The sequence below is a fragment of the Enhydra lutris genome, unplaced genomic scaffold (genome assembly GCF_002288905.1).
Source record: "Enhydra lutris kenyoni isolate GAN:26980312 unplaced genomic scaffold, ASM228890v2 scaffoldscaffold11, whole genome shotgun sequence".
Classification (NCBI taxonomy): domain Eukaryota; kingdom Metazoa; phylum Chordata; class Mammalia; order Carnivora; family Mustelidae; genus Enhydra; species Enhydra lutris.
In genome coordinates, this window is record NW_019154095.1 from 38,364,753 (window position 1) to 38,378,868 (window position 14,116).

Consider the following 14,116-nt stretch of genomic DNA (forward strand, 5'->3'; position numbering starts at 1 on the left):
GCTCAGCGGGAAGCCTGCCTCCTGCCCCCTCTCTGCCGACTTGAGATCTCTGTATGTCAAACAAATAAATAAATCTTAAAAAAGAAAAGAAAATGTAAACACGAATACACAAAAGCAGAGCAGCAGGAAAGGAGACCAGATATCCAAATCCAAAAAGCATTTAAGATGGTGGTGACCACTTCAAAACTCTAGCCCTAGCACTGAGTAGGACATAAAAATGTACGATGTCCACTTTCCTTTATGGAATTTAATCTAGTTGAAGATTTCCCATGGCCATGCATTATTCAACTTTGTATTGTCATTGGGACAATGGCAAAAACTGGCCACATGGGAAGGACTCCGTGAAGATTTGTTAAATGAATAGATAAATGATTGAGCTTAAAATATGGGGTAAGTCCCAAGCAGGTGTGGTGATGAGTAGGGATGAGTGGCCCAGTGCTCTGGAACAGAGCCATCATTCTTTTTTCTTTTTAAGATTTCATTTATGACACACAGAGAGGGATCATAAGTAGGCAGAGAAGCAGGCAGAGAGACAGGGAAGCAGGCTCCCTGCCCAGCAGAGAGCCCGATGTGGGGCTGGATCCCAGGCCCCTGAAATCAGGACCTGAGTTGAAGGCAGAAGCTTAACCCACTGAGCCACCCAGGCGCCCCCAGAGCCATCATTCTTATAGTTAGATTTTGAGGCCTAAGAATGTGGACCTTACCCTGAAGATTTATTATCAAGTTATTTAGCATGGAATGGCAATCTGACACTAGCACGCAGAATAAACTGGGGGTTGGGTGGGAAGGCTTGGTATTGGAGGTAAAAATGTCTTTTGAGAACAAGGGGAAGGGCTGATTTTTTTCCTAAGGAGAATCCATTTGAGGGAAGATGATAAACTTGGGTTCATGGGTTAGGCATTTGAAGTCTGAAGTGCTGGTGAGAAATACACAGGCAAACTCCGGCAGACACCAGCTGGACTTTAGCAGAGATCCCTTCCGAGTTGAGGTGGACATTGGAAAGTTCCAGCTGGGAGGGAACACGGAGGTACACAAACCCCTAGCACTCCCTGGCTTCATTAGCAAGACCAATGAGACTCGGGGATGGTGACGGTGGTGTCAGCGACGGTGATGTGATGGCAGCTAATGTTTCTTGAACGTGCCAGGCCTTGAGCTAGGTTCTTTACGTGCAGAACTGTATCTCACTGCGTACTCACAACTGCCCCAAGATGACAAGATAATTTAGGGACTCAAGCCTTTCTCGCTGATCCGGACTGATCTCACCCTCTCTAGAACCTACACGAGTGTACGCTGGAGGAAGTAACCAGTATTCGGGCCCGGGCACAGCTCAGAAACGTGGAGACCCCTCTTTAGGGAGCGCCCCCCTTATCAGAGCGGGAATCCCCGGGAACGCGCGCCACGGTGAGGGGCAGGGGCCCAGTGCCCTGGAAGCACAGTATCAGCCTCTGCGGCGCCCCGCCTACCCGAGGTAACGGCTCCTCGCCCGCCAGGGGGCGCCTCGGTCCGTCCTAGGCGCGTCCGACCGTGGGCAGGTGACGCAGCGCCCCGCCCCTCGGGGAGGAGGGGGGGGGGGTCCCCGCCCGGCGCGCGCCCGGCGCCGGGTGAAAGATTAAACGGCGGGAGGGGTGGGGATGGGACGCGAGGGGTCACGTCAAAGCGGCGTAGACAAAGGGCGGGCGCGCGCACGTCTTTACGCACGCCTCGGCCGGCGGCGGCGGCCAAGGGCGGGAGGGATTGTCCGCGGAGGGATTGGGAGATTCGAAGCCTCACGGCCGGTGAGTATGATCGGGTTCCCGCCGGCCTGAAGGTCACTGGCCCCAGGGAAGCCGACTGCGGGCCGGGGGGTTCGGGGCCAGGCACCCCGCGAGCGGCCTGCGGGCTGGGAACCCCCTCCCTACGCCGCTCCGGCGTCAGGAGACACCATCTCCGCTTCCCGGGGTTTCCCGGCCTGTCGGAGCGGTCCGCCCCTCGGCCGCAGTGGAACCGTCCGCGCCCCTCCCCGGCGAGCGTTAGCCGCTCCGCGCTCCGGTCCCGCTGCAGCGGCCGGAGCCCCGCGCCCCGCACTCCCGGAGGCCGGTGCCGGGCGGCTCCTGCCACTCCCTGCTCCGTCTGGCCCCGCGCCGGACGGGCCCCGCGCTTCTCTCGCATCCCGGGTGCTCCGCCGCCCGTCGTCCCCGAGCGTGGAGGCGGGGAGCTTCGGACGGCCGAGGGAGCACCGGAGATCACGAGGAGGTGCTTCACCTGTAATTAATTTCTGTCCTTCGGCTTCCCTGGGATGTAGATGGGCCTCGCTGCTTCTCCAGAGGAACCCATTTTTCTTTCTTGAATTTAACCCCGAAATCCTTCGCCTTCCCGTTTCGATACCGCGCCCTGCAAGGCGTCCTTCCAGAGGGTCTTGTTGATGTTCTCCCTTCTGGTTCATGTAGGGTTTTAACTTTCGCAGTTTCGAAGTTAGGGAAAATAGACTCCGCGGAACACATGGTATCGCTCTAGAAATAAGCTCCATACTGCACCGCTCCTGCCGGCAGGGCCACGGATCTTCCCAGCGATAACCTCCTTGAGAGCATTTCCTTTTTGGTTCATTTTCCTTAATTTTGACTGAACTCTGCGTGCCTCTGCTCAGTTTCATCTCCTGTAGACACTGTCTCAACCCAAGGGAAATGGTGGGAAAGCGGTTATCTCTGTGCCAGAGACTGTAGAAAGGAGTCCTGTCATAAATGCCAGTCTGGTATTCTCTTCTCACTTGATAGTGGGTTTTTTTTTCCCCCCCTTTCTGCCAACTGTGTATTATGGAGACTTTCAGATATACAAAAAGAGATAAAATAGTAAGCCAGCATGTAGCCAGCATCCAGCCTCAACGACTGATTTTCAGGTTAAGCCTGTCCCATCCATTTCCCCCTCTCCTAAGCTCTGGGATAAATCCTTCATGTCAACAGTTGCTTGAGATTCAAAATAAAAATCGTACTGTTCTATAAAGTCATAACGTACTTTTTTGGGACACGAATTTCTTTAAGAAATACGTAATAGCATTGGAGAAGGGCCAGAAGAGAGCACCTAAAATGATCAAGGTGCTGGAGGACAGGTTGAAAGAAAAAGTCTATCAGATGTGAATGAGAACTTGCAGGTCATCTTTCTTTTTCACTTTTGATGCACCCTCAGGGTCCTAATGGTTCGGTGACTTGTCCAGATCAACTAGGAGTAAGAGTCCAACTGAGGCTGGAAACCTTTCCCAACTCCACATTCAGTCTTCTTTCTCCTAATACTGCGTTTATGTTGTTTCTTTCAGGAAAGGGAAATGTGTGGAAGGGTTATAACAATGAAAGGTTTGGATGGGTTAATAGGAACTTTTCCATCAATTTCTGGAATAATGAAACTAGGGGAGATGTCTTAAAATATTTCTTATGTCAGATATGGGACAAATGAGAAATTCTAATCACAGTTTTAGTAAACATGGGAAAAGTGTGACCTTAGACGGGGAATACCAGCTGAGAATAATTACAAACTTTAAAAGATGTTGATAACATTCACAGCTATTTCAGAAGGAGCAGCTAAGGGAAACGAATGATTTGGCATATACTCCTGGTTTTGCTCTTGATAGCAGAACAATAGAACCTTTCTATGAAACATACTTTCTTGACATTAAAAGATAAAAATCCTCAGCTAGATGTAACATGGATTAGGTGTTTGCTTTCTTTTCTTTTTCTTTTTTTTGTTTTCGTTTTTAACAAAACTATAGTATGTATTTCTTAGCACACTTTGTGTTGTGAAGTTTCCTTATCTCAGGAAAGATGGGTAAATTCAGTACTTGTACCTCAGTCTTCACCCTTAAAATTGGAGAGGATATTTTACCTCCAAGGAATACTGTGAGCAAAGGAATCTCTGTATATAGAGTTCATTGAGTTTGCTTTTAAGTTGCGTTTATATGATGTGACATAGTGTTTATAAATTATTTTCAAGATTTACTTTTGTTAGCTTGTGATTTAAATACAGTGGTCGTCACATGCATTCAGCTTATGAAACTAAGTGCTGAGAGAACAGCGTCGGGGTGTCTTGGTAAATCATTACCCTAAAGATATGGATGCAGGGAGAACTTTTATGTTTTTGTGTGGGTTTTGTGGGGTTTTTGTTTTTATTTGTTTTTTTTAGAGAGGGAGGGTAGGGAGAGGGAAGAGGGAGGGGGAGGGAAAGAATCTTAAGCAGGCTCCACACAAAGTGCAGAGCCTTACAGTCAGGACCCTGAGATCATGACCTGAGCCAAAAATCAAGAGTCAGCACTTAACCGACTAAGTCACCCGGGTGCCCCTAGTGTGGGTTTGTGTGTGTGTTTGTGGTATCAGAAAGAGTGCAGTGGTTAGCTAGGATTCTAGCCTTGTAATTAGTTTCTGCTGAAGAATAAACCACTTTTCATACTGTATGAACATCACAAAATGTTACCTTTTATTAAAAATCTTTCTGGAGATAGAAGCCAGAGATTGTCTGATCCTGATTGAACTGTACTACAAAATTGTTTCTTCAAGTAAAGTAGAACCTCATTATGGCTTGGCATTTACTTCTTTCTTTCTTTCTTTCTTTCTTTTTTTAAGCTTTTATTTATTTATTTTAGAGAGAGATAGGAAGCATGATCAGGGAGAAGGGCAAAGGGAGAGGGGGAGAGAGAATCATAAGCAGACTCCGTACCAAATGTGGAGCCCGACATGGGGCTCGATCCCAGCACCCTGAGATCATGACCTGAGCCTAAATCAAGAGTCAGTCACTTAACTGACTGAGCTACCCAGGTGCCCCCATTTACTTCTTTCTATATCATTGTGCTCAAGGGAGGACTTGATCAAATATCATCAATTCCATGTATCACTAAACTACAGAATACTTAGGATAGCTTGAAGAACGCTTTTTTAAAAAAGCACTGAATTTTAGAATTTGTAGGAATGTTCTAAAGCTTGCAGTTTTTCCTAACTCCTTTAAGGGTACTCTCTCTCCTTTAAAATATGCATACCCATGCACCTGCCACCCAGTCACGGCCTTGTCTTGTTTCTTTGGGCACTCTTTGAGTGTGCATTGCACCTCCTTTTAAACTATAAGCCCAAGATCTGCAATATTAGAATGATACTTTGTAAAAAGGAGGAACATAATAAGTTTTTGTTGACCTTTTGAATTAAAATTCCAAAAAAACTCGTGAGGAAATTGAAACCCAGGGAAGCTGAATGACGTACAGACCAGGTAGTAACAAATTTGTGCTTGAGCTCTTAGCTGAGGAGACTCCTGAGTTCCAATTCTAAGCTCCTCTATGGGACCATTTTCTTGACACAGCAGAGGAATGGGGAGGGAAAAAATATTTATGTTTATGTTATTTATGCACATATTTTATTTTCAGGGTCTTCTTTAAACGTTTCAGATCTGGGGCGCCTGGGTGGCTTAGTTGGTTAAGCATCCGACTCTTGATCTCAGGATCCTGAGTTTGAACCCTGCATTGGTCTCTGCTCTGGGTGTGGAGCCTATTTAAATAAAAATAAATAGGGACGCCTGGGTGGCTCCATCTTTAAGCAGCTGCCTTCAGCTCAGGTCATGATCCCAGGGTCCTGGAATCGGAGCCCTGCATTGGGCTCTCTGCTCAGTGGGAAGCTTGCTTCTCCCTGTCCCGCTCCCCCTGCTTGTGTTCCCTCTCTCGCTGTGTCTCTCTGTCAAATAAATAAAATATTTAAAAATAAATAAATAAAAAATAAACATATTTGATTAGTGTTAACTAATAGAAATAGAGAACACATCGTATATATAATTTTACATTTTGTAATAGCTACTTTTTAAAAAAAATTTCTTTTCCTGAAAGATTTTATTTATTTGTCAGAGAGAGAGAGAGAGCACACGCAAGTGCTCGCATGGGCACAAGCAGAGGGAGTGGCAGGCAGAGAAAGAAGCCGGTTCCTTGCTGAGCAAGGAGCCTGATGGTGGGACTGGATCCCAGAATGGTGGGACCATGACCTGAGCTGAAGGCAGACGCTTAACCAGCTGAGCCACCCAGGCATCCCATGTAAGAGCCACTTTTAAAAAAGTGCAAAGAAACATGAAAATAATTTTAATCATGTATTTTATTTAACCCAAATTATCCAGAATGTCACTTAAACATGTAATCAAGATACAGATTATTAATGAGGTCTTTTACATTTAGTTTTTCATAGAACATTTAAATACAGTGTGTATCTTATTTACATTTACAACATATTTCAATTTGGACTACCCACATTTCAGGTGCTCAAGAGTTATATGTGATCAGTGGCTGCTGTGTTGGACAACACAGAATCACTGTCAGCTGAGCATAAAGATAAAGGAGGATTTTAGGTTCTTAGTAATACTCAATTCTGAGGTTAAAATAGTTTGTGGTTGTGATCATTGGTTTTTTTGTTTAATGTCTTAGTGATTTTTCGCTGCATAATTAGGATTGTTTCAAGTTTGTAGCAAGTTGAATAGAGAAGTCTGATGGTCCACAAATTTTGTACCTTTGTGATGAAATGCTTTCTTGTCCTTTTTTTTTTTTTTTTTTTTTTTTGGTCTGTGGGATCAATCTTCTCTCTCTCTCTCTCTCTTTTTAACCATCTTGACTATTTTAAAGTGTATAGGCCAGGAATAATGCTCTCTCATTTTAAAATAACACTATTTAGTTGGGGGTGGGTTGGGGAGCTTGATTTTTAAAAAACAGCCAGTGGCAAAACTAATAAAATAACCTAATAAAAAATGGGTAAAGATTTGAACGCTTGAATGATGGTACAACCCTTTAGAAAGCAGTTTGGCGGGATGCCTTGGAGGCTCCCTTAAGTCTGCCTTAGGCTCAGTTCACCACCCTGGGCTCCTTGCTCAACAGGAAGCCCACTTCTCCCTCTGCCTGCCACTCCCCTGGCTTCTGCTCTTTCTCTGACAGATATATAAAATCGTTAAAAGAAGGGAAGAAAGAAAAGAAATCAAGCAAGCAGTTTGGCAGGTAAGCATATACGTGCTTTAGACTCCATCAGTACACTCCTAGGTATTTATTTACCCAAGAGAAATTAAACTGTTTGTCCGTGTAAAGACTTGTGGATAGCAGCTTTATTGGTAACAGTTCCAAACCGAACAGTCCAGTTGTTGGTCAGTAGGTGAATGCGTAAGCGAATGTGGTGTGCGCATACATTGGACTCCCACTCAGCAGTAAAAAGGAATGAACTCGTGACATGTGCAGCAACATGAAGGACTCTCAGAATAATTATGCTGAGTGAAATAAGCCAGACATAAAAAAGTTAAAAAGTAAATAAATAAAAGTCCAGGAAGTTGCTTCCAATTACATATATGGAGCTCTCAGAGCAGCGCTCAGGTCAGGTAATGAAATGTCGTGAGTCCTAAAACTCCAGCAAGTCAAATTGTCCTTTCTTAGGCTGATTGACCCCAGATACCAAATATCCTGTGTCCTTTGTCTGTTTTTTTCTTTTCCAGCTCCAGAGACTTCATGTTGCTTTGGGGGATCTTGGTACCAGGTTTCTTATTACCCAGTTCCAAGTCGGGTTAGTTCTTTGTAGGCAAGGGGAAAGTTATGTAAGGTCAGTGACTTAGTTAAGACCAAGACCTCAGAACTGACCGTATTACTACTGTCTTCTTTCTGGTGAGTTGAGTTATCCTTTAGCTTACTGTATCTTGACTTGGTCTTGAACCATTTATTTTATCTAGGATCGATGTCAGTTCTGTCTTTAGTTTTGGTTTTTTTAGCACTTCAGATTCACTTCAGCCTAGTAGCTCTGAGTGCTGCCTTGTTCCCTTGGAAACACTGTATACTTCCCTCCGAAACAGAAAGCACGAGCTTTCCATTCAAGCAGATTTCTTCTTCTACACTACTCTGATACACTTGACATTCAGTTCACTCAGCACTGTTACCTATTCAAAATGGTAAACAAGATTTTAAAGGTAGCAAAAAGATAAAGTGCCCTCTCCCTTACACCCCTAGAGGCAGCAACTATAGCTGTTTTTTGTATCTTTCCAGAGATCTGTATCTTTGCAAATACATATAAACTGTATATATTTTTCCTTTTCCTCTCTCTCAGTTGGTATTTACTGGGGGCATTGTTTGGCATCTAACTGGTAGATTGTTTATCAGTGCACAAGTAAATGTCTTTTTTCATTTAACAGATGAATAGCATTCCATTGTATCTTCTGTTGATTGTGGCGGGTGATGTTTCCTTGGCTATTATAGACAGTGCTGCAGTCAGTAACTGCACACACATCATCTTGTATATGCATCGGTACAGGGTTTCTCAGTCTCAGCACCCTTGTCATTTGGGGCCGAGTAATTCTTCGCTGCCAGAGGTGACCTACGTATTACAGGATGTTTAGCAATATCCGTGTCGTCTTTGTACTCATTGCCGGTAGCTCCCCATCCCAAGTCCTGACAACTAAAAAGGTCTGCAGACATTGCCAAATGGTGGGGAGAGTGTTGAGGGAGAGGTTAGGGAGCAAATGGCCCCTGGTTGAAAACTACTGCTCTAATTTATGGGTTTTTTGGTTGGTTTCTTTGTTTTTTGTTTAGAGAGAGAGTATGCAAGCAGGAAGGGGCCTAGAGAGAAGGAGAGAGAGAATCTTAAGCAGGCTCCACGCCCATGGTGGAGATCATGACCCTGAGATCATGACCTGAGCCAAAATCAGGAGTTGAATGGTCAGCTGACTAAGCCATCCAGGCACCCAGCTAATTTATCTTTTTTTTATCTAATTTAAGATACATTTTTAGAGGTAGAATTGCTGGAGCTGAGGTTGTGTGCATTTAAAATTCTGATGGCCGAGGCACCTGGGTGGCTCAGTTGTTAAGCAGCTGCCTTTGGCTCAGGTCATGGTTGTCCCAGGGTTCTAGGATCCAGCACCTGCATTGGGCTTCCTGCTCAGTGGGAGGCCTGCTTCTCCCTCTCCCATTCCCCCTGCTTATGTTCCCTCTCTCACTGTCAAATAAATAAAATCTTAAAATAAAATTTAAAAATTCTGGTGGCCTTTACTGAGTTCTCTAAAGAGGTTGTACCATGTTTACACTCCAACCAGCAGGATTTGAGAATATTTTCTCATCATCACCATTATGGTGGTTCATAACATAATTTTTTTTTTTTTTTTTTTTGCCATCTCACTAGTTAAGTCACATTTCTGTGCCTTATAGCTAACCTTTTTATTGTTTTATTGAGCACCTAGTGCTTGTTAGGCATGTAGTATTTTTTGGTGGGTGAGTTTTATGACATACTTTGAAATGCTTTCCTCCCTCTCTTAAGATTTGGTATTTATAACTGAAGACAGGGGTGCCTGGGTGACTCAGTCAGTTAAGCAGCCCACTCTTGATTTTGGTTCAGGTCATGATCTCAGGGTCCTGGGATCGAGCCCCATGTTGGACTCTGGGCTCAGCAGAGAGCCTGCTTGGAGTTCTTTCACTCTCCCTCCCTCTCCCTCTGCCCTCCCCCCCAACTCACACATGTGCTCTTGCTCTCTCTAAAGTAAATAAATGCTCGTGTGCTCTCTCTAAATAAATCGTTAAAAAAAAAAAAAAACTTAAGACAATACCCTGGGTTTCTTCTGATCCTAATGGATTGATGGGACATACCATTTATTGAAATCTAATACGTGACAGACATTGTGCCTTGTGTGCTTAAAAAATGCATTATCCCTGTGTTGCCTAACTTTTATATTTAAGAAAATTGTGTATTTCCTTCCTTTGAGTTGGTATGTGGCATCTCTCTGATCATATTTTGGTAGTTTTGGTCTCCTGAAGTAGGGTGCATCTCAGAGAGGTAACAGAAGAAATGCAGTTGGCCCTTTAACAACATGGTTCTTAAAAACACCAACTCCCTATACAGTCGAAAATCTGCATGTAACTTTTAATCCTCCTAAAACTTAACAGCCTACTGACTGGAAGCTTTACTGATATAGTCGGTTAGATTAGCACATACTTTGTATATGTACCATATGCTGTGTTCTTATAAAAAAGGAAGCTAGAAAAAGAAAATGTTACTAAGAAAATCATAACGAGGGGAGCCTGGGTGGCTCATTTGGTTTGTTAAGTGTCCATCTTTTAGTTTCTTTTTTTTTTTTTTTTTAAGATTGTATTTATTTATTTGACAGAGGGAATACAAGCAGGGGGAGTGGGAGAAGGAGAAGCAGGCAGAAGGAGCAGGAGAAGGAGCCTGATGTGGGGCTTGATCCCAGGACCCTGGGATCATGACACAAGCCAAAGGCAGACACCCAATGACTGAGCCACCCAGGCACCCCACCGCCCGCCCCCAGCTCTTGGTTTACGCTTGCTCGGGTAATGATCTCAGGGTTGTAAGATCTAGCCTTGCTCTGGGCTCTACCCTGAGCATGGAGTCTGCTTGAGATTCTCTCCCTTTTCTTCTCCCTCCCCCTCTGCTCTCTCTCTTGCGTGTGCATGCACAGATTCTGTCTCACATAAATAACATTTTTAAAAAATCATAAGGAAGTTGGGGGGGGGTGCTCAGTGGGTTAAGCCTCTGCCTTTGGCTCAGGTCATGATCTCAGGGTCTTGGGATTGAGCCCTGCATCTGGGTCTCTGCTCAGCAGGGAGCCTGCTCCCTGCCCCACCCCCACCGCCTGCCTCTCTGTCTACTTGTGATCTCTCTGTCAAATAAATAAATAAAATCTTTAAAAAAAATCACAAGGAAGAGAAAATACATTTATGGCGCTATATTTTTCCAAAAAATCCATATGTAAGTGGACCTGCACAATTCAGACCTGTATTGCTGTTCAAGGGTCAGCTATATTTGGTTCTGTAGTTAGAATCGTAATAGTCCTTATCTTGTGATTGGGTCAGAACTGGTTTAAATGAGCTGATATAAATGAAGTTCCCTCTGTTATTTTCTCTTCCAGGATCCTCTTTTTCTTGCTAACAATCATCAAAGTGTGAAATTTTGCATATGCTTATTTGCTTAACACCTGTCTTTAGGCATATTTGTTCACCTCTAAATACCACCTGACCTAATGTGTGGCATAAATTATGTGCCCAGTGAATATATGTTGAATGAATGAACTTGTCACTCTGAGAACTGAGGAACACTGGAAATTGGGTCATTTGGCGGCCTAAAGGCCCCATTTGCCATTCAGTGGGCTAAAGAGTTTAGCTAGTGGTGGGTTGTGTCTTCTAAGAGGCTCATAACTACTTGGTTCTTAGGTTTTTCTCTGGACCCTTTGGGCCGTTAGGGGTACTTTGGTGCAAATAACTTTCTGTGAGTTTGGCTGAAAGCTGTGGAAATTAAGAGAAATGAGCAAATACTACCTCATGGTTATGGAGTCATAGTTATATTTAGTTGAAGCAAAGGGATATCCTTTCCTAAGTGAGATTATTCTCCTAAGTGAAATTATCCAGATAATTTATCCACAATTATCTGGAAATTGTGGCATGGTAGAGCTCTGCCATGACTCATTTTCTGATATTATTTCCAGATATCAAAGTTTGTGTTAAGGGGGCCTAAGACAGCAGTCTTCTGGTTTCAGTGGCTGCTCTGCTAATCCAGCAAGATGTTGGAAACTCTGTTTGATAACTGCAGTTTGCTTGCTTTTTCTCTTTACTTCTAAGAATTTATGTGAGGATTGTTCAGTGTGGGCCAGATAACTTGTTTGGCTAGGTGACTGTTCTCTTTGTTTTGTTCTGGAGTCTGGCACTACAAACATGAACTCAAGGGGTGGGGCAGGACCATAGAGGGGAGTTCAGTGCCCCTGGGTCAGGGGGAAAAGAGTGGCTGGGCCATGGGTTGGCAAACTGTAGGGTCAGATAGTAAGTATTTTAGGCTTTGCTGGCCATGGTCTCTGTCACAAATTATTCTTTGTTTTTTTACAATTCTTTGAGGATATAAAAACCATTCCTAGCTTGCAAGTCTTAGGAAAACAGGCCAAAGCCAGATTTGGCCCACAGGCCCTGGTTCTTCAGGGGTTCTCCAACCCCTGAACTAAGTGAAGAAATTAGTTTATTGCTAAATATGTTTAATGTTTGGGGACATGAACCAAGAATAACCTTGGGAATTGTCAGTTGATTGTGATTCAAAGAAAAGAGATCTAAACTCTTGGATGGGAAGTCACAGTGACCCCAGTGTCTGTCACCTTGTGTCCATGAAACTCAGGGTAATCATGGCCAGTGGGACTGAGGGATTTTGCTGCTGCTTTCCCAGGGGAATGCTGGACGAGGGAGACAGAGACCGAAGAGTGGAAGACATGTGGCCCTAGAATTAGGCAGGAATTAGGTTTAAAGAATACAGTGACTCAGCAAATTAATCAGGAATATTTCTAATTTCCTCAACCTCTGTTGGGTTGTTGTTAGAAATCTGGCATGTGGAGTCAGTTTGGCCAGTTTATATAAAAGAGCAGGTTTGTACCTGGGATTCTGAGAACACCAAATTCTGATACGTGAATCCAGATTGGCCTTGTGGTTTTTCCCTGACCACAGAAAGTTCTGTGCAGTCCTGGCACAAAGGAAGTGTTCATTTATTCCAGGGTAGTTTGGGAGCTAGGAGGGCATACCAGTTAAAGAGCATGGGCTGAGAGACAGATCCCCTGCTCCAGATTCCTGCTCTGCTACTTGGTAGCTGTGTCATTCTGGGTAACGTACTTAATCCTCTAAGCCTCAGTTTCGTGCTGTGTCAGATAGCAGTGGTAGTAAAACTCCACCATAGGGTTGTGAGACTTAGGTGAGGGTCAGATATGGAAAATGTTTGCCGTGTGAGCTCAGGCGCTGTCGTGTTGTTAGCATGCAGTAAAAGTTAGCAGTGGTGATGACCGTGTGAAAGTGGAAGAACTGGAGGATCCCAAAATAGGAACTACTGTTGGTGACTCAGTGCCACGAAATACCTTGTCCTTTGGATTTAATCATTAAATGTGTGGGAATGTAATGGGAGCAGTACTGGGTTAGGAGTCTGAAGAACTAGATCTGTCTCTCTCTGCCTTCATTTCCTAATTGGTAAAACGGAAATAATACCGTTGGCAGGTTATAAAAGAACCTATGAAAGGGCTCTAAGAGTTCTAAAAAGTCACTGGACAAAATTTAAGGTAAAGGTAGTAACCTGCTTATTTGTTCAATTTCTTGACCTTTTGAATGTGTAGGAACTGAGCCAGAAGATGAGTGGTGTGAAGCCGCAGTGTTTGCCAGAGATTTGAAAGGACTTTCCTAAGTGCAGGACTTGCATTGGTAACTTGTGGTTAGGGATAAGTAATATAAAATTGAAATGCTTTTGTAAGATATTTAAAATAGTGGAGTTCATAAGTGGCTGTATTAAGTGGAAAAAGCCAATCTGAAAATACAACTCCAATTTTAAGACATTCGGGAAAAGGCAAAACTACCCAGACAGTAAAAGAGCAGTGGTGGCCAGGGTAGGGCCTCAGGAAAGGGGGGAATGAATAATCAGAGCCCAGGGGATTTTTAGGGCAATGAAAATACTAAATGATACTATCATGGTGGATACATGTCATTATACTTTTGTCCAGACTTCTAAAATGTGCAGCACCAAGGGTGAGCCCTGATATAAGCTGTGGACTTTGGGTGACTCTGATGTGTCAGTGTAGGATTGTCAACACTTGTAACAAATGTACCCTTCTGGTGGGGCTCTTGATAATGGGGTGACTGTACATATGTTAGTCATGTTAGGGATGGGGGTATGTGGGAAATCTCTCTATCTTCCTTTTAGTTTTGCTGTGAACCCCAAACTGTTCTAAGGAAAATAGTCTTTAAAACAAAAAAGAGTGACCAGTGTGGGAGATAGACAGCTGGAGTTTAATCTACATGTAGAAAATGAGATAATATCTTCTAAAATTATAACTGTGTTTCCTTTTCCCCTGCAATTCCATTTCTAGGAATTTATCCTGAAAATATATTTATATTTCCATGTGCATTTTGTATGCTATCACATATGCACAGGGTTGTTCATTACATTACTTAAATAACAAAAAAGTGGAAACATTGGTGTCCAACCTCAGGAAACCAGTTAACTGACTTATGGTACAGTCTTTCTTCCTTCCTTCCTTTCTTTCTTTCTTTTTTTTTTTTTTAATTAATTTATTTGTTGGAGAGAGAGTAGAGTGCAGGCATGCATGCAAATGGGGAGGGTCAGAGGGAGAGAGACTCTTAAGCAGA

The 14,116-nt window shown here is 43.7% G+C and overlaps 1 protein-coding gene across 2 annotated transcripts in view; it reads left to right on the top strand.

Moving 5' to 3' along the window:
- Nucleotides 1-1,694: 1,694 nt before the first annotated feature.
- LOC111144426 (glycerol-3-phosphate acyltransferase 4) overlaps nt 1,695-14,116 on the top strand; it is a 34,724-nt gene continuing 22,302 nt past the window's right edge. For both annotated transcript variants that reach the window (XM_022498722.1, XM_022498721.1), the window contains exon 1: nt 1,695-1,775. The gene's annotated coding sequence lies outside the window, so the exon portion shown is untranslated. The remainder of the gene's footprint in view (nt 1,776-14,116) is intronic.